Source organism: Balaenoptera musculus, chromosome 13 (assembly GCF_009873245.2).
Source record: "Balaenoptera musculus isolate JJ_BM4_2016_0621 chromosome 13, mBalMus1.pri.v3, whole genome shotgun sequence".
In the NCBI taxonomy this organism is placed as follows: Eukaryota; Metazoa; Chordata; class Mammalia; order Artiodactyla; family Balaenopteridae; genus Balaenoptera; species Balaenoptera musculus.
In genome coordinates, this window is record NC_045797.1 from 44344976 (window position 1) to 44364326 (window position 19351).

General features: G+C 42.9%; 1 protein-coding gene across 6 annotated transcripts in view; it reads right to left on the bottom strand.

The window, feature by feature from the left end:
- The window catches only part of EML6 (EMAP like 6), a 356906-nt gene extending 342176 nt beyond the window's left edge, over window positions 1–14730 (bottom strand). For 2 of the 6 annotated variants that reach the window (XM_036873387.1, XM_036873381.1), the window contains exons 1-2: window positions 14481–14730; window positions 12826–12954 (exon numbers count right to left, since the gene is read on the bottom strand). The gene's annotated coding sequence lies outside the window, so the exon portion shown is untranslated. Of the gene's footprint in view, window positions 1–8521; window positions 8589–8905; window positions 9084–10537; window positions 10672–12825; window positions 12955–14480 lie in introns of all 6 variants that reach the window. The other 4 variants (XM_036873384.1, XM_036873383.1, XM_036873382.1 and 1 more) reach the window with 4 other exon arrangements.
- Between the last annotated feature and the right edge of the window lie 4621 nt (window positions 14731–19351).

The window sequence follows — 19351 nt, forward strand, 5'->3', positions numbered from 1 at the left end:
CCAAGTAAAGATAAAAGAGATTTTTATATTTCTTCCTCCAGATGGCGACATAGGACTATGTCTTTAAAACAGGGCGCTCTCCTGCGTCCCAAGAGATCAACCGTAATTTAATTCCATTAAATTAAATGGAAAATACAGAATTTGTTTTCTTATTGAATCTACAAAGGAAGAAAAGTGCAAATAAATGATATCTACAGGACTAGATTTTTCTAGTCTCCTGTTAGTTTAAAGGGTGGACTGTTTGGATAGCTTTTTTGCTTTGTAAAAGTAACAGTAGAAAAATAAAAGGATGTGAGTAGAAAGAAGAAAATTGGGGTAGCAGATTATTTATTGAGCTGGGTATGTCAACAACTCTTCAGCTTCCTTTCTTTGGTTGCTATGGTAACTCACAGTTTTATTCATCCCAGCCCTTGTTTTCTTATAAATTTATTTTATTTATCTTATTTTTGGCTATGTTGGGTCTTCGTTGCTGCAGGCGGGCTTTCTCTAGTTGCGGTGAGTGGGGGCTACTCTTCATTGTGGTGCACGAGCTTCTTATTGTGGTGGCTTCTCTTGCTGTGGAGCACGGGCTCTAGACGCACGGGTTTCAGCAGTTGTGGCGCACAGGCTTCAGTAGTTGTGGTTTGCGGCTCTAGAGCACAGGCTCAGTAGTTGTGGCACACGGGCTTAGCTGCTCCACGGCATGTGGGATCTTCCCGGACCAGGGCTCAAACCCGTGTCCCCTGTGTTGGCAGGTGGATTCTTAATCACTGTGCCACCAGGGAAGTCCCCCAGCCCTTGTTTTGATACAGCTTGAAAGTCAGTGGGATGTTGGAGCTGCAGGCAGAGTGCCTGCTTCAAATCCCATCTTCGCCTTTTACTAAACTGTCAACATGTGATTTAAACATATACCTTTGTGCCTCAGTTTCCTCATTTGTAATTTGGGGATGATGATTACTGAGAATAAGCATGTAAAGCACTTAACACAGTGCCTGGCACACACTACACATGCAATAAATTAGCAGTCATCACAAAACCACTATCATGGTCATGTCTGTGCTACCTAGGAAGACTCATCAAAGCATTTCTTTCACCATATTTCAGGAAGAAGCATGGTTCTTGGTATTGGCCAATCCCAATAGGGGCTAAAGAGTATTATATAATTTGAATATCTTTGACTCATTACTTAAAATAAATTGTTCAGTTTTTCATTTTAATGCAATCAAATAAATGGATGGATGAATCACTCTATTCTGTTTGTCATTTCAAATCTTTATAATTTTTGCTTTAACTAAATATTACATAAAGCAAATTTATGCAGAAGACCACATTTTTACCAACCTATTTCTTCTTTTAAATAGATTTTTACATACCCCAATCCATGTTTCTATCAACATTTACTCTGTAATTACTAGGGAAAAAAAAAAGAATAAAAATAAGCACCATTTTCCAAATTACATGACCTTAAAGAGCAAGTCCAATCATCTCGTATTCGCAGGAGATGCTTGGTTTTATTTTACTACTATCCTCTTTTTGCCTTTCTTTCTTGATACTGTTAACTATATTAGGATTTAAGCAGTTCTTTCAACATTCACTCCACCGTCATTGATTTTTTTAGAATTGTCAAAATAATTTTTCATATTAACAGGCAATATGCCTGCTCCCTGCTGGTCGAGATTCAGTTAGTCTGTTGATTTAGTCTGTTTTGTTTTTCTTCTAAACAGATTCAACTTAACCATAAAATTCCAATTTTCCTGTTAGCATCCCTTGGCTAATAATTTATCCCCTACACAGAGTTGTCTTTTTGAATTTGAATGTTTTACACTGGATGGAATCATTTCTCATATTGGTCTACTCACTAACAGTGAGACTCAAGCCCTTTGGTGGCAGTGATGATTGGCACTATACCATCCATCCACACTCATGTCCCCCTGCTTCAGCCTGATGGCAAGAACTGCAGAGACATCTGTGGCCACAGACAGAGATCCTCCTATGAATCCTGGGCAAAGAGAGTCAAAAGGACCCATCTGTGTAGTAAAGCTTGTCTCCCAATAGCTGGATAAACTGATGCTTTCTAAAACTATGCTGCAGTTTACACATTTTACCTTTATAATCAACACTACTTGGCCGTACTCTAAGATTTTTGAGGGATGTTTCTTAAAGTCAGAGAAACTTCACCTGTGTGATCTCTGGTACAGGTTCAGTGTTTCACTTGTTTCCTACTAGTGACTTTATCAGAGGGAAGTAAGCCCATCCTGCCAAACAAAACATTAGAGAAAAACATGGTGTGTCAGTATGTTACTCTGGTGGCCCCAGTGAAAAACACTCTGTGGCATTCATGCCCTTGTGTACTCAAGTCCTTGGCTCTGGCCTTGACCGTGTAACTTGCTTTGGCCAATGGGACATGAGCAAATGTGGTGATAGCAGAGGTTTAATAAGCACTTGCACATGGGAGCTTGCCCTCTTGGAATGCTTCATCTTGGAGCTAGACCCCTGAAGGGTGAAAGGCCAAGTGGAGAGGGGCCCTGGAGGCCATTTGGACATTCCAGTTCCAACCAAGCTGCCAACAGAATGCAACAGCATGAGTGTCCTCAGCCACACAACACAGAGCAGAAGTTCCTCTCAATGGAGCTGAGTCAACCCACAGAATCACGAGAAATAATAGATTGTTGTTTAGCTACATTTTGGGATGGCTTGTTATACAGCAATAAACAGCAAAACGTGCTAAAAAGTTATCTTCTTAATTACACGTGGTGCTTACGCTAGGTTTCCTCTTAGGAAAGCATTACTGTATACACATTTCATTTTGATAAAGATTCAACTCAACTTATAACCAACGGAAATGTCAGAAGGATGCCTGACACCCTGCAGTGTGCTTTTGGCCTCTGAGCTATTTAAAAACATGTCACCCAGGGCAGCTCTGTCCTCACTGACATCTCTTCCAGGGAGCCTGGCTGGCTGGTGCTCCAGGCATTGCGTATCTTATTTCTGAAAATGCTGACAGATTGTTTCACAGAATATCGTCATCTGTGTCACTGAATCTTGAGCTGTCTTCATGATAGCAGATTTCTGCAGGGATTGGTCCTGTCTTTTTAGATATTTATAACTGTTTATGTTGAATCCTTGAAATTGGAAAGTCAGTATCTCTGAATTATAATTAATATCTGCAAATTTTGATGAAACTTTAATAGCTCAATCAATAGTTTTAATAAAGTTTCCTTTTTCATTAAAATGTACATTTATGAAAGGTAATTATGAAACTAGAGAAACCTATAAAGGGAAAGTTTACCTATAGAAAAAGTATGAACACTAACTGTGGACTAGTTAAATAAACTCCAGTATGTCTACACAATGCAGTGCTACGTAACTATAAAAAAATGAGCAAGTCCTCTTGAGCCGATATGGAAAGAACTTCTAGATAATATTGTTAAATGAAAAAAAGCAAGTTTCAGAAAAGTGTATATGTTATGTTTCCCTTTGGGCAAAAAGGGTGAGAAATCTAGATTTGTATTTGCATGTATGTGTAATATATTTAAAAATCTGACGAGTGGGAAACTGACACTGGGGGATTAAGCACAAGAAGGGGACTTTTCCCCATGCACCTTTTTATACTTTCTGGTTTTTTTGTTTTTTTTACTTATTTATTTATTTATTTTTGGCTGTGTTGGGTCTTCGTTTCTGTGCAAGGGCTTTCTCTAGTTGTGGCAAGCGGGGGCCACTCTTCATCGCGGTGCGCGGGCCTCTCACTGTCGCGGCCTCTCTTGTTTCGGAGCACAGGCTCCAGACGCGCAGGCTCAGTAGTTGTGGCTCACAGGCCTAGTTGCTCCGCGGCATGTGGGATTTTCCCAGACCAGGGCTCGAACCCGTGTCCCCTGCATTGGCAGGCAGATTCTCAATCACTGCGCCACCAGGGAAGCCCTACTTTCTGGTTTTTAAACCATGTGAATGTACTATCATTTCAAAATATGAAGTAAGGTGTTGAAGTTTGGGGAGACGATAACTAAAAACAGTGATTGACTCTGGGTGGTAGGTTTTCACATGTATTTTTTCTTTTGTTTATTTGTATTTCCTATTTTTTCATGTAATTTAAAAAGCAGTATTTAAAACCTATTGAATAAAGAAAAAAAATCCATTGATAGTCCCATTGTTCAATCCATTATTATTTTTTATGCATAAGCTTTGTAATCACAGACATATACAGTCTGGAATCTCTTATCTGAATATACCAAGGTTTACTTAACCATTTTCCTACAGCTGAACACTTTGATATTTTTTGTTGTATCCTTTCATAAATAATGATGCAATAAATCTGTTTGTACAAAAAGTATTTATCTGTGGGATAAATCGTCAAAAGTGAAATTCTGTTTCAAAGGGTATAAATATTTTCAGAAGCTTGATATATACTGTCTAAATGTTTTCCAAACGGATTGTTGTCAGTAGAAATGTATGAGAATGCCAGGTTCATTAAATTATCACTAGCATTGATTAACATTTTTAAAATCTTTGCTAATAGGCCAAATATGAACCTCTTTATAATGTCTTTACATTTCTTTTGCAATTAATGAAGATGAACATTTTTATATTTGTGTTGACCTGTTTAATTTCTCCCTAAAAATCTTTTTTTTTTCAAGTCCTTTGCCCACATTGACATCTCAGAGGTTTTGCTTTGTTTATGTCTTTTTTAAACATATTTTAGTTATTAGCAAGTGTTAGACCTTGTCTGTCTTTTTCATTGGAAATATTTTTCATCTGTCTTCTGCATCTTGTTTTGCTTTATTTTATTGCATTTCAGAGTGTTGGTTTTTATGTATTCATATCTAGCTTATATGCTTTGCATGGATCCCTTCCATCAGAGGCCTAATCAAGATTCCATTTTATTTTCTTCTATTTGATATATTTAGATTCTTAAAAACTTCTTTAACTTACTTAGAATTAATTTCTGTGCAATGTTAGAAGAGGATTTGAATAGGTATTTTAAAGACATCCAAATTCCTTAATAGCATTTATTGAATAATCTTTCCTTTTCCCATTGATCATGTAACTTTCTTTATAATATTTTTGTTTCTTACACATACTAGTGTCCATTTCTGTAGTAAGTACTATGTTCCATTGATTTGCATCAGTATCATACGCTTTACATAGTTTGAGAATATCTTTTCATAAATGGCAGCCCTAGTACCCATTAGGACGATCACAATCATTTTCTTTGATGCCATCTCTTTCTTTGATGTTTATTCATTCTATTTCAGGTAATAATTTTATCTTTCAAAAATGTTCCATGGTGTTCACTGGAAATTTGTATAAATCTATAAATTAGTTTAAGTAGAAATTGTTTCTGTAAGATGTTCTTGCCTCCAAAAGGAGCACATTTCTTATATTCATTCAGTCAGGCCTTCTTGTAGCTCACCACATTTTTGTTTGTTTATTCAGTTGGTTAGTTGGTTGGTTGGTTGGTTTTCTGCTCACAGGTCACATATATTTCACATTAAAAGTATTCCTTGGTACTTTATGGGTCTTGTTTCTATTGTGAATGGGGTCTCTTTTTATTATATTTTTCTAACTGATTATTCCTTATATAGAGGAATGTTATTGATCGTGTATTTACCTCGAATCTGGCCCCTTTGGTGGCTCTACTATCACACTGGGAAACGATTTCCAGTTTAGGTTTTCTGGAAATACAAGTTGCTTTGACACTTAAGTGGGCCTGGAACTCTGTTAATTCATGGAGTAAACAAAAATCATTAATGGTATCACAATGGCCAATCAACTGGTTGATTTGAATGTTTACTTTACACTGTTTTGTGGACACAGCCTGTTTTAGGGATGTTAGCATGGAATCTTGTAAAACTAGAAATGTTAATGTATGCTGATGAATTACAAGTACAATAACAGTTCTTGAGTTAGATATGCGCAGGGCACCCAGCTAACTCTCACTGTGTTGACAATCGCAGGTGAGGAGAAGTGAGAATCCTAAAATGGAAAGGAAATTGAAGAAATCAGCAGAATGACTGATCAGTGGTGGGTTCAGTCTGCCCAGATGTCTGAGTCCATTCCACATTTAACTGGCTCTAACTTTGTATAGATAGGTTTGGTGCCACCTTTGTACAGACAGATTCCTAAAAGAATCGGAAAGGCATTGGCTTTATGGATATGTATCCCTTAGTGCTGCTATGGAGATACCCATTATTGCCTTCATCTTAGCCCGGAAACAAGGTCCCTCTTTGTCCTCTTCATCACAAGTCTCCTCTAGAAACACATGGAAGTGGGTTCTGGCTCCTTTCGTTTTGTCCCAGGAGCCAACATGGCAACCGTGCTGCCTCTCCGGGGAGAAGCCGCCCTGCTCAAGCCCCTGACAACAAGGATGAAGAGAGATGGGAGCAGGACATTCTACTCCAAGGAACACCCGCAGGAGGGCAGGGGATAAAAACACTGAGAGGACAATTAGGAGTGGGGAGGGAAGCTGAGAAAAGCTTAGTATGGACTGATAGATGTCTTAAGGGTAAAAAAAAAAAAGACCTGTTATAATCCACCCTCTGCACTCTGTGTATCCTCCAGCATCTAAAAGTCAGATTTTCCTTCTGATAATGGCTGTAACTTCCTGCCTTCCAACTGCTAAAGGCCTGGTTGAGGGGTTACCTAAGATGTGACTCTCCATTCTCTGGAGAAAGGTGAAGAGAAAGGGCCATAACATGTGAGTTGCCGCATTTATTTAAAGCTCCTGTTTCTGTCGAAAAGGTGAGTGAAAAGTCCAGCTGGAGCAGCAATCTGGCAGAGGATGAAAGTTCGAGGGGTGCACATGCATTAGCAGGAATATTTCCACTGAGCAATGCCAATCAAATGTTAGGAGTTTCAAAGTAACACGGCTAGTAAAGAGGTAAGAGAAATGACTTGTGCTCTGAGAAGCAGTTGGAAGATGATAGAAAAAGGTCATTTTTTTACAATCGGGAAGTAAAAGTAAAGCTGGCAATCTCTCTGACAAGATCTGTGACAAGGGACCCCTGCCCAGAAACTCAGAGTCAGGAAGCACAGTGGCATGCCACTCAGAGGAGAAGCCCCCTCAGGCTGATGTAGCTCAGTGCCTGGAAGGCCAGAGGAGACAAGCATTCAGCTTCTTTTCTTCTTTATTTGTGTGTTCTGACCCAGAGTCTCCCTCCCTTCCTTCTCTTAGACGGCTGCTCTCTTTGTGGCTCGCTCTGGTATAAAATCAGGATGAACTGTCATTCTCGGTTACCTGGGGAGAAATGAGTTCAAAGCGATCTCCTGTGCTGGTAAATGTTCTTCCTCCAAGCTCTGAACGAACTGACCTCCTGCACTTGCGGATGCACAGGCCTCATCCTTTCCAGGAAGGGCCTTGCTTGCCTTGCTCACCACTGCCCCCCAGAGCATGACACAGTGCATGACACCATTGGACACACAATCATTATTGAATGAAGGCTCACATCAAACCGTATTTTCCACTTTGTGTCTGCTCATTCCTGAGGCTCCACAGGACTTCCCATCCTTCAGAACACTGTTTCAGAACTGGGGTTTGATACAGAGGGAAAAGGGACTTTTCTTCTATCCTGCTTTCCTCAGATACCATTGAGTCTCTGCTGTGATTTCTGTCAACACCTAAAACAGGCTTTTTCCTGAGAAAATTGATCCAGGACTGGAGAGTCACTCGTTTTCTTACTTTGGAGGGGAGCAAGGCTGTGTCTTAAGGAACCACCTCTTTTCCTGGAAGAGCTGGCCCAGGCTACAGCTGTCAGAAGGGCCTCAACGCCACCCAGGCCTTGAGACATCTCTAGCTGAGATGGAGCCGTTAGCAACTGGGTTTGGGATGGGGAGATGGATTTTATCAATTTTAGACTTTCACTTATTTGAACTTCAACTCACAAGGGCAAGATAATTTGATTTCGAAATTTAATTCCTTCAAAACTTCATTGTCTTTGGACTTTAATATGCAAGTAGGTCTAACCTTTCAACTTCATTTCTCCCTGAGAATTTGTAATGGAAAACGGATTTATATTCACACCTGGGACCTCCTTATAATGTTTGCATTTTATTTGTGGAATATTTTAATGTGATCATTTGCTCTCATCAAAGAACCTCTGACGATAGACAATGTGACTGATTTAAATGGGGGTCAGAAAGAGAATGGGGAGTGAGTGTCCAGCTTTGTGAGCTCACTGTGCGGTTCTGACCCATCTCAGAGCCTTCTGCAGGCAAAACCTAAAATGCCAGCAGATTTTTTGAAGCCTGAAGCTTATACAATTTTCAGGAAGGGAGCAGTTTAAGGAAAAAAGAACATAAGTTGATGAATACAAAATCAGGTATAGGGCCCTGGTAGGGGCCTGAGCAAGTGAGGGGTCATGAAGCGTCAGCGTCCTCAGCTTTGTGATAAATCCACCTCTGCTGCCCACCAGCGGTGTGCAGGGTACCCCCCCAAAACAGTGGCTAGTCCACAAAGATGGGAGCAGGACCCTCCTGATGAGTTGCTGGTCTCCCCCAAGAGAGCCACACCCCTGGCTGACCACAGGCTTAACGGTTGTTGCAAACTCACCTAAAACAATTTGCTTATTCACAACAGGCTCCTTTGATGAACATCTATGGTCTCCTCTGTAACCTCCCTACCAAGATACAATGAAAGTAATTCTTAGATTTGAGTTCTGCCACCCATGCAAATGCTAATTAGCAGGCAGGCAAGAAACAGTCCTACAACCTATTCTGGGACCTCTGTGAAGTCCCAGCTCTGTTCTGTGCATGGAAGGTTAACTAGATGCAAATGTCACAATATTCTGGTTACAGGATATAGTCAGATTCAGGCACATGAATCACCCACTAAATATTTCAGAGTGTTGGTTTTTTGTTTGCTAAGAATAAGGGTATTCTCCTACATAAGAACAGTACCAATATTAAAATCAGGAAATTTAACTTTGATACAAACCTATTATCTAATTCTCAGTCCATATTCAAATTTTGTCATTGTCTCAGTCATGTCCTTCGTAGCTTTTTTGCCTCGGTCCAGGATCCACTCCAGGATCACACACTGCATTTAGTCATCAACACATTGCCTGCTTTTTTAACCTGGAACAGTTCCTCAGTCATTTTTTGCCTTTCTTGACCTTGACATTTTGAAGAGTAAAGACCAATTCGTTTATAGAATCTTCCTCATTTTGGCTTTGCCTGATGTTTCATGATTAGATTAAGGTTATGCATTTTCGGTAGGAATGCTACAGAAGTGATGCTGTGTCCTCAGCGCACCATATCAGGAGGCACATGATAATGGCTTGCTCCATTACTGGGTGATGTTAATTTTGATGGCTTAGTTGAGATGGGCACGCCAAGATTCCTCACTATAAAATTACTGCTTCCCCCCTTCATATTTAATAAACAATATCCAGGAAGACATTGTGAGCCTACATAAATATATGGTTCATCATGAAACTCACCCACTATTTTGGGCAACATTGGTGAGTTTCTAATTCCATCGTTTCTTTTATTTTTATTGTTGAATTTCTATTATGAGAAAGAATATTTATTTATTTATTTATTTATTTATTTATTTATTTATTTATTTATTTATGAACTCACAGAATGTTATTCAATGGGTGGTTATCCATTATCACTAAAATTTTAAACCCTGTTTAGGTAAGAGTGGGAATGTCTGTAATTTCCAACCCACATCTTGTATACCTCTCATTTTACTGATGACATCCATTTGTCTAAGTAACAGAGCCTCTATTGCTAGTCCAAGATAAAGATAGCTGAAGCTTTTTTAGCAGCTTAATGACCCTTGCAGTATATATTCCTGAATTAGGAAAACTGAATACAGAGTATAGATTAAAGCAAACATGCATACTTAGACCACAGTGCCTATGCTAAAGAATTTAAAGTAAATTATAGAGTACATAACAGTGATTAAACCTGAGAAGTCAACAGAATGAAAAGTTGGGTAATGCTAAGAGGAAATGCACCCACCTCCTCTTGGAGCTAAATTAGTATGGTTTTTTGCTCTTTGTCTGAATTCAAGCTCAGCTCAGCTCAGCCCCTCCATCTTTTGCTCTTGGAAATCTTCCTTGCCTGCTTGGAGCTCAGATTTCCTGCTCTTGACCAAGCTGTAGGCTTAACAGCAAATGTCCTGCCCTCACTGGAGGAGGCCTGAGATGGTCCAGCACCTCTGTAACTGGGCAGGTATGTCTGTCTAATGCTCAGATTCAATTCAAAAAAGCTCATTTGCCCTAAGAAAGTTCACTTCCTCCAACCTAGACTTGACGCAGTAATAAAGTTGATATTTTGGCCTTTCTCCAAAGAATACCTCATCTTATTTCTCAGTTGGCTTGGACCATGGCTGGGAAGAGGCAAATTTATCAGAGCCCTCAACCTTCCAAGGTCCACCCCTTCCATTTCTACTTCAAGGCAGTTAAACAGTCTTCATCCTCACTGACAACTCTCTCTCAGCCTTCAACATACTGAACTGTCTTCAGATGAGAGAAACACCTCAAAGCCCACCTTATCTTCTTCACTAAATGCTAGTGCTCTGCAGGATCCATGTCTGTGTCTCATTTCTCATTCTCACCTCTTCCCAAGTTGATTTTCCATCCAGTAGCCGAATATGCTGTGAAATAAAAACCAGATACTCTTCTCTGCTCAGAACCCTCCACGACTCCCCATCACTCTCAGAGTAAAAGCCAAAGTCCTTACCATGGCCTACTGAAATACAAACATGGTTTAGATTACAAAATGGGTGGGTTAGACTAATGGCATCTGCCTATGGTCTAGTCCCTTGCTACCCTCTCTAACCTCTTCCTCCTACCCTTCCCTTGCTCACTTATCTCCAGCCATTCTGGCCTGTTTTGTTGCTCTAACAACCAGGCACATTTGTCCTCAAAATCTCTGCCCTGGCTGTTCCCTCTTTCTGGAACAATTTTTCCTCATTTAGCTGTATGACTCATTTCCTTACCTTCTTTGATATTTACCCAAATGTCATCTTCTCAGTAAGGCCATCGCTGGACCCCCTACCTAAACTGCAATCCATCCCACACCTCCACCAAATACATGCACCTCTTTAATCTCTCGTCAGCACTTAAGAGCACCTAATATTATACATTGTATTGTTAATTGTCTGGGGTGTCACCATTAAAATTTAAGATCCTCTTGGGACAGGGCATACAACAGAAGAAAGAATTTGAAAGCTGGAATACAGAGAGATTATGTAGAATGCCACTGTTATGGACTAAATATGCCCCCCTGCCCCCACCAATTCATATGTTGAAGCCCTAGCCCCCAGTGTGGCTGTATTTGGAGATGAGGCCTCTAAGTAAGTAATTAAAGGTGGCGTCCTGATCCAACGGGATTAGTGTCCTTATTTATAAGAAGACACACGGGAGAGTTTCCCCTCCCAACTGCTTCTCTCTGTGTACACTGACAGGTCACGCGAACACACAGAGAGATGGGGGCTATCTACAGGCTAGGAAGAGAGTCCTCACCAGAAACTGAATCTGCCAGCACCTTGATCTGACTTCTAGCCTCCAAAACTATGAGAAATATACTTCTATTGTTTACTCCACCAAGTCTGGGTATTTTGTTATGGCAGCCTGAGCAGACTAATATAGCCACGTAGAGAGATTTTGTTTTAAAGACACAATAAAATGGTAGAATAAATCTAATATGTGAGTAGTTACATAAATATAAAGGATTAAAAAACAGAGATCACCAGACTAAATTTTTAAGAATCCAGGTAATGTTACAGGAGACATGCCTAAAACATAAAATAATAGAAAGACCTAGGTTGGGGGGAGGGTCAGGGAAGAATGGAAAAATAAACGTTAGCCAAATGAAATTTCTTTACTACTGAATGAAATAATATCAGACAAATAAAATTTAAGGCAAAATCATTACTAGACAGAAAGAAGGTAACTACATAAAATTCTAAACTTCGATTCATCAGGAAGATAATAAAAATTCTAAAACTTGTAGAGACTTAATATGAAGCTTGAAACAACATAAAGCAATATTGATAGAATAATCCCAACTCAATTTGTGAAGCTCTCATAACCTTGACACCACAAACATGAAGCAACAGTATAAGAAAGGAAAATGATGCCAGGCTCACTCATGAACGTGACTGCAAAAATCCTAAAACTAATTTAGTAACCAAATATAGCTATGTAAAAACAAACAAAGTAATACATCATGACTAGTTTATCTTAGGAATGAAAGTTTGGGCTAGATAATATCACTATCGTAATTCATTTTCCACAAATTAAAGGAGAAAAAACACACATGATTACATCAATAGACAGACAGCTCTGCCACTAACACCTGCAGGGCTTGGGGCACAAGTACAGATGGAAGCCACATATCATGAAAATGATTTTTAAAAGTTATAATCAGTCTAGGAAACTGATAGATAAATATGCTTTATCCTCCTATCTTGATAAATATACCTCCATAAGGACAAAATCAAAAATATAAACTGAGATAAATGTGTAAAAAGTGAAAAAGTAAAATTATTTTTATTATATTTTCTAAGAGAGCTATTTTATTTATACCCAGGACAAAAGTGTAATGTATGCTTGTGAAGACAAATTTGCAAATAAGTTTAACAGGCCTCAGGTTCTACCCCCAAATTTCCACCATACTGTAGACTATCGGTGGGTTAGATGTTATTGATTAAAAATGAAATTAAGGACTAATCAAACAGTCTTTGAGGTTCCACATGCGTGCTGACCTAGCAGACACACTTTTTCATTGTTCTGCTGAACAATGCCCCCCACAAAGATATCCACATCCTAATCCCAGAACCTAGGAATATGTTACATTCATTACACGACAGAGAGAAATTAAGGTTGCTAATGAACTGACCTTAAAACAGGGAGATTATCCTGGATTATGCAGGTGGGTGCAATGTCATCACAGGGGTCCTTAAAAATGGAAGAGAGATGTAGATGTTCAGACGGTGTCGTGAGAAGGATTTGCGTCCACTGTTGCTGGCTTTGAAGATGGAGGAAGGGGTCACAAGTCAAAGAATTCAGCTCCCCTAGAAGCTGGAAAAGGCAAGGAAACAAATTCTTCCCTAGAGCCTTCAGAAAGTCAGCCCTGCTGACACCTTGATCTCAGCCCACTGACACTTGTGTCCAACTTCTAACTTACAGAACTCTAAGAGAATAAGATTGTACTGTTTTCAGTCTCAAGTTTATGGTAACTTGTTAAGGCAGCAAAGGGAAACTCATACTGCCACTCAGTTTTTTAACCGCATTCCTACATTGTTGGAGTCCATCACCTCTTGAGGCAGAACCCTCCCTAATAGAAAATTAGAATGCCTTTTCCTGACCTCCCTTGCAGTGAGTGAGGGCACGGGGCCATGGCCTCATGTCTACCAAATATATGCATCTGCATGGCTGTAAAAACTGTAAGCCTGGTGCCCTGGCCCTCCTGGAGGATGCTGGGAGCCTTAATAAGTTCCTTTTCTGCCTAATTAGCCAGAGTTGGTATTTGTGGATTGTGACTCAAAGCCTCAGTGAACCAGGTATGAACAGATAATTATTCAAAAGGAAAAAGAAATTGTCATATTCAGGAGAGGAAGTTTACCTAGCTGGTAGTCAAAGAAACTCAAAGCAAGCTCGAGATTGCTGTATTATAATTACTAAAAATAAAAACAATCGTTTTTGTGGCAAGAAGGTTACTTTTGTTTACAGCTAGTAAATAAACAGATGAATTGTTTGGAAAGCAGTAATATGAAAATGAAGTAAAATCTGTAAACATGTTCTTAGCTTTTGACCTACCATACCAATAAAATGTGGCAAAGTGTGTGGTAAGATGAAACAATTATTTGTGTATTTGTGAGAGAGACTACTGATGCAGGCTTAAAATGTGTTGGGTTGGGAATGATAAAATTTGCATTAGGACCCCAGAAGATTTTAGGGAGCAAGAGATAAAGACCCAATCTCAGTTTCCCCGAAATGTAAAGTTCCTGAAGCTGTCAGGTGACCAAGGTCAAGACCCAGAGCTGGAAAGGGCAGTGAATCCCCAGAGAGAACATCTCCACAAAGGTGGAGCTGACCAAGCTCTGACTTCGTTCTTCCCAGCGGCAGTTCTCTGGGGGCATGAACTCCCTCCAAGGAGGGCCATTTCACAGGCCATACTCCCCTTTGATCACCTGCCTGGGCACACACCTCGTAAGCCTGTCTCTAGACCCCGCCCAGCCGTCATCACTGAGGGAGCCAGGCACCCAGCACCCAGCCGGCCCTCAGGCTTTTTCATTTAAACTGGAGAGAATCATTTGTATGGGATCAATAGGAATACATGTTGTAGCAAATAGCAAACAGGTGAATTCCCAGCTCACAACAATTGCCCCTATTTAAGAGCCCCACCACAGAGGTGGACCTGAAGTCATGATGCGCCATGTCCCTGCAACTTAACCCTGACCTCTGGCCACCTCCTAGGAGTAGACAACTGACCTAAGCTGTATCAGCTTTTGACACTTGAAGGGAGAGACTGAAGCTGGTTGAAGCTGTTACCTTAATGCCAGTGTCCATATACTCCCGCTGCCGAGACCTCCGCTGACCGCGACCCATGGAGACCGCTGCCGCCATTAGGCCTCGGACTTCACGTCCTGGGTCCGGCCAGTGGGCAGCCGTGGCGAGGGCTCTGGAGCTCTGCAGGACACAGCCCTTGGCCTGTCCCTGGGGCCCCAGGCTCACCTGCCGGCCTCGAGGCCGGAGGGCCTGGACGGCCTGGAGGGCCCCGAGGGCCCCGGGGAGAAGCCGAGACCCGCAGCCCCGCCCTGCCCCGCCCCGCCCCGCCCCGCCCCGCGCTGCGCTCTCTGCCGCGAGGACCGCTGGGAGCTGAGCGTCGGCGGAGCTGCAGCCCTCAGGGTGCCGCGCTAATGGCTGTGCGCCTGCCCCACCCCTGTTACACAACCAGTGGTTCTGGCACATTCAGATCCAGCTTGTGCTCCTCGTTTCTCAGCAAAGACCTTCTCCCTTTCCTCTGGGGTACGTTCACACCCACACACCCACTTCCACAGAGCCCGGGCTGGCCGTGCAGGATGCCAGCGAGATCCGGGCCGACACCCTTTCTAGAAGCTGAAGGTAACACAGCTGAGTGGGGGGTGAGGCAGGGGGCCGGGGTGGTCACGGCGTCAGCTAGAACTTGTCAGAGCTTCAGGACACTCGGAGGCGCTGTGGGCTTGCTTCTCCTAGCTCGGGCGGGGCTCACTGTCTTCTGTTCCCTGCAGTGACACTTCTGGCCTCAGCTATAACAACACCCCCGTAACAAGTGTCTGCTTCACAGGGTCACTGTGAGGTTAGCTGAATTAGCACGTGTGAAATGCTGAGGTGGCACCTGATGCATACAGTAAGAGCTCAGCAAGCTGGCCACCAGTCACAGCTGGGGCAGAAATAGCACTCCTCTTGGTTGGGCCCCAAGAGCTATGACGACAGCCCTGGGGTGGAACGCGGGCCCTCCACTTCTCCCGGCTCACATCCCAAAGATCTGAGACACGAGGGGAGGCATGTGATGATGTTCCCACAGCCAGGCTGCTCCCCTCAGAAGCAGCTGTGATAGAGAAATGACGGAAATGCCAAGTGTCACAATTAAAAAGATAATGTGCAGACAGGTTCATCTCTGCAAACTGTTCTGCTATGGAATTTAAGTCCTCCCCCTCCTAACTGAGGAATGCCAAGGATTCTGCCTCCCCTTCTTTTCCAAAGACCAGTGCAGCCTCGTCCACCCAGACCTCTGACCCAAGCGAATGGCTTCCCCTGAACCCTGCCTCAGCACCCCAGCCCGGTCCCATGGGACACCCTTGGCCTTTTGAGTCATTCATATCCTGGGTACTTCTACCTCCTGTCAGTGACGAGAGATTTTGTAAGAAATACGGTGCTGAGTGGCAAGGGAGCAGCTCCCTCATGATGTAGGGCCCCCAGGGACAGCGTGCAGACCCTCACAGATTGTCTTTCGACCAAATGAGGTTCCAACCACCGACTCAGGCACTCGGCACTCCCCAGAGAAACAGATAATTAGCACCTTCAAAGGTGAGGGCTTTACTTCAAAAGAAAAAAAAAGTCCAATTCTTTAGCCAAGCATTTGGTTAATGCATAAATTTACAGCATCCCAACATCAGCTCCTTTCCCTGCTGAGCTGTGCCAATGTCTGAAGTAACCCCCCACTGACTGCTGGAGAAGGGAGCCCTGCAGATGCGAGCAAGCAGGACTAGACCCTTAGGGCCTCTTCTGACTCATCAACCGGCATCTGTTCTCTGAAGCCAGGTGCATCCCAAACAAGCACCTTGGAGGGAAAGCCCAGGGCCCACCGTGCAGTCAGGGAGCAAGCTTGGATACATTAGCAGGTGCTTTAAATGGAGGGAGCTTCAGGCCTCATTCCAAGAGGTTTCTTCTAGAACTATTGTTCCTCCTTTTTTAAAAGAAAAAGTAGCTTTCAGAGAAGCTCCCCCTTTCCCCAAACCCCACCCCTCTTTGGGGGCCAGCACTCTCATGGTGAGATATGCGACATTTGAGGAACCAGGAAGAAAGTGGGGGCTTTAGCACCCCAACACTCACACATAATCTCCATCAACCTCCTCCACCCCCCTCACCCAAGCCACCCCTTGAGGTTGTTATTCATTGATGTGGCTTTCTCAGTCTTACGTCGTAATGGACAATGGGGGCCCATCCCACCCATGTCCACTGTAATGGCCGGTGGTTTGGATATCGGGAAGGCACCCTGGTTGCCTGAGTGATACCGCTTGCTTAGGTGTGGTTCAGGGATGGTGCAAAACCTAAATGAATCCTTTCAGAGTGAAACTCAGGGCTTTGTTCTGTGTTTGGGGGAAGAGGAGCCCTCTCGCTCCTCCTAGATGTGAACAAGGACGTGGCCTCGGAGGTGCTGGCAGTCCCCACCCCCGGGAGGGAAGCCAGGCTGAGGCCAAAACTGACCCATGGAGGAGGGTGGGGTTGACAGAATACAGAGATATCACCTGCAGTCCTGAGAAGATGGAGAATTTCTGGAGCAAATCAACCCATGGACTGGCTCTACCCCAGGATGTTTTAGTTGTATGAGCTGACAAAGTCTGTTATTCACTGCACTGGGATGTGGAGTTCTTGTTATTGAACTGGGAAGCACTCTAATAAAATCATCTTTGGAAAAAAAACCACAGAGAGCCTCCTCCTGGCAGTGAGAGCAGACTCATTTCTTCAAGCCCCTTGTAAAGAAAACATGACTCAGCCTCTGATAAAGCCCATGGTATGGAGTATAGCATACTGAAGCTCCCCTAGAGCTGGCACTTAGTAGGCGCTTTGCCAAGGTGATGAGGGAATATTCGTCACTTGGCTGCACAGTAACCGGTCTGGGCTCAGAGCCCACGCTCTTCCCCAGAAGAGCAAAGGCCAGGCAAGCCAGATACAGCACTCAGATCAGGTACCCAGGAAAGCCCAGGGGAGAGATGTGACAGACGCATGGAACAGATGGCAGTGGGAAAGGGCCCGCCAGCACACCAGCAAACACGGCAGCAGACGCACACTCTTCGAGGCCTTTTTAGCTGCAGCCCTGGCACCTGTCCCTAGGATGGCAGACCTGGGTGGGAGATTAAAACCTTGAGAGATTGTCTCCCTCACAAAACCAAAGCTTGAGGAACAGGAACGCTGGAAATCATCCTCTGTGACAGGGAAACTCAAATGGTGACTGAATGGAGCAGATCCTCCAGGGAGAGGGCTGTGAGCCAGGGCTTCCTCAGCTCCGTGGAGGAAGGCCCAGGCTCCGGAAGGCAGGATGCCCCACCCCTGGAGAAAGTCCCTGTGGGCTTAGGGAAGAGAAAATTCCCTTTCCCTTTAAAGCAGCAGTTCCAGGAAACTCCACTAATGTTCTGCCTCCTCCATTCCCACTCCCAGACACAGTGGGTCCCCAGAGTGTGATAAACATTGGAAGGCACAAGTGGAAACTTGTGCTGGGGCCCGGATGTGGAGCCCTGCGGGATAGCTGTGTGTGGGGAGCAGGGCAGGGGGCGAGGCAGGGGGGAGCCCTGCTGTGTCCCTGCCCCTCCAGCAATTATGTGAGTTTGAAGTGAACACTGACAACCAGGGCAGCTCAGGCAACAAACCCCACGTTTGGGGATTAGAAACTGGGGTGTTTCTGAGGACACTGGTCTTCCAAGCTCCTCTGCAGAGGAAAGAGACAAATGAGGTGCTACCTCGGAAAAATCTGAATTCTACAAATAATTCTACCCACTGTCACCAACCCCCTAAATCACCCCAGTTCATGTGAGTCTTGGGTCGGTGGCACAGCCTCAGCTTGAGTGAAAATTCCCTGAACAGCATAGGAGAGAAGCATCAGTTTCTCACGTCTTGACTCCTAATTTAAAGTAATGGGAGAGAGTAGGTCCCTCCAATTCCACTTCCTGAATCCCTCCTTTTAGAAGGAGGGCCTTTTACAAAAACATACAGAGCTCCAAACAGGATATAACATTCTTTCTCAAAGTCAGGCCAACTGGGAATTTCTTTTTTTTTTAACAAGTTGAAAAACTTATTTTTCTAGAGTGGCCTGCATTCTTTAACCTTTGAAAAACTTTGAAGCTCACATTTATTTCTCCCTTGGAAAGTCTTTACTCAGTTCTGAAAGTAACAGAAGAGCACTTCACATTAAGCCCTTGACCTAGCAAACTGGCCAAAAATAAGGAAGGTTGCTGGGGGGAGGGGGGGCGTGGAAAGTTAGAGAAACTAATTAAAAAACTTACATATATACATAAACCACACCAAGGTAAGGAGCTTCAGACAGCCAAAATGACTAGGGAACACCCACATATGGATGGGGGGGGGTGAGCATTAAATATAACAATTATTTGTAGAACTAAGACTACAGGGGGTTCAGAGGGAGAGAGCAGAACTACTTGCTCAGACATTTTAGATACAATGAAACGACCTAGAAGTGGGGTAAAGGGGAGAACGGAGAGACCACATACAAAATGTTTTTAAAAATTGTTCTCAGCACTCCTGGGCAAAAATTTTTATCCCAGAGAAATGAAGGTGTATGCTCACACAAAAACCCACACATAAATGTTTACAGCAGCTCTATTTGTAACAGCCCAAAACTAGAAATTATCCAGATGTCCTTCAGTAAGTGAATGATTAAGCAAATGGTGGTATATCCACCCCATTTAATAGCACTCAGCAATAAAAAAAGGTATGGATACGTACAATACACACAATAACCTGGATAAATCTCCAGAGAAGTATGCCGAGTGAAAAAAGGCCAATCCTAAAAGATTACATCCTGGGTGATTCCATTTATACATCATTCTTTTTTTTTTTTTTTAAAGGTTTTTTTTTTTTTAATTATTAGCACCTTTAATTATTATTTATTTTATTTTATTTTATTTTGGCTGTGTTGGGTCTTC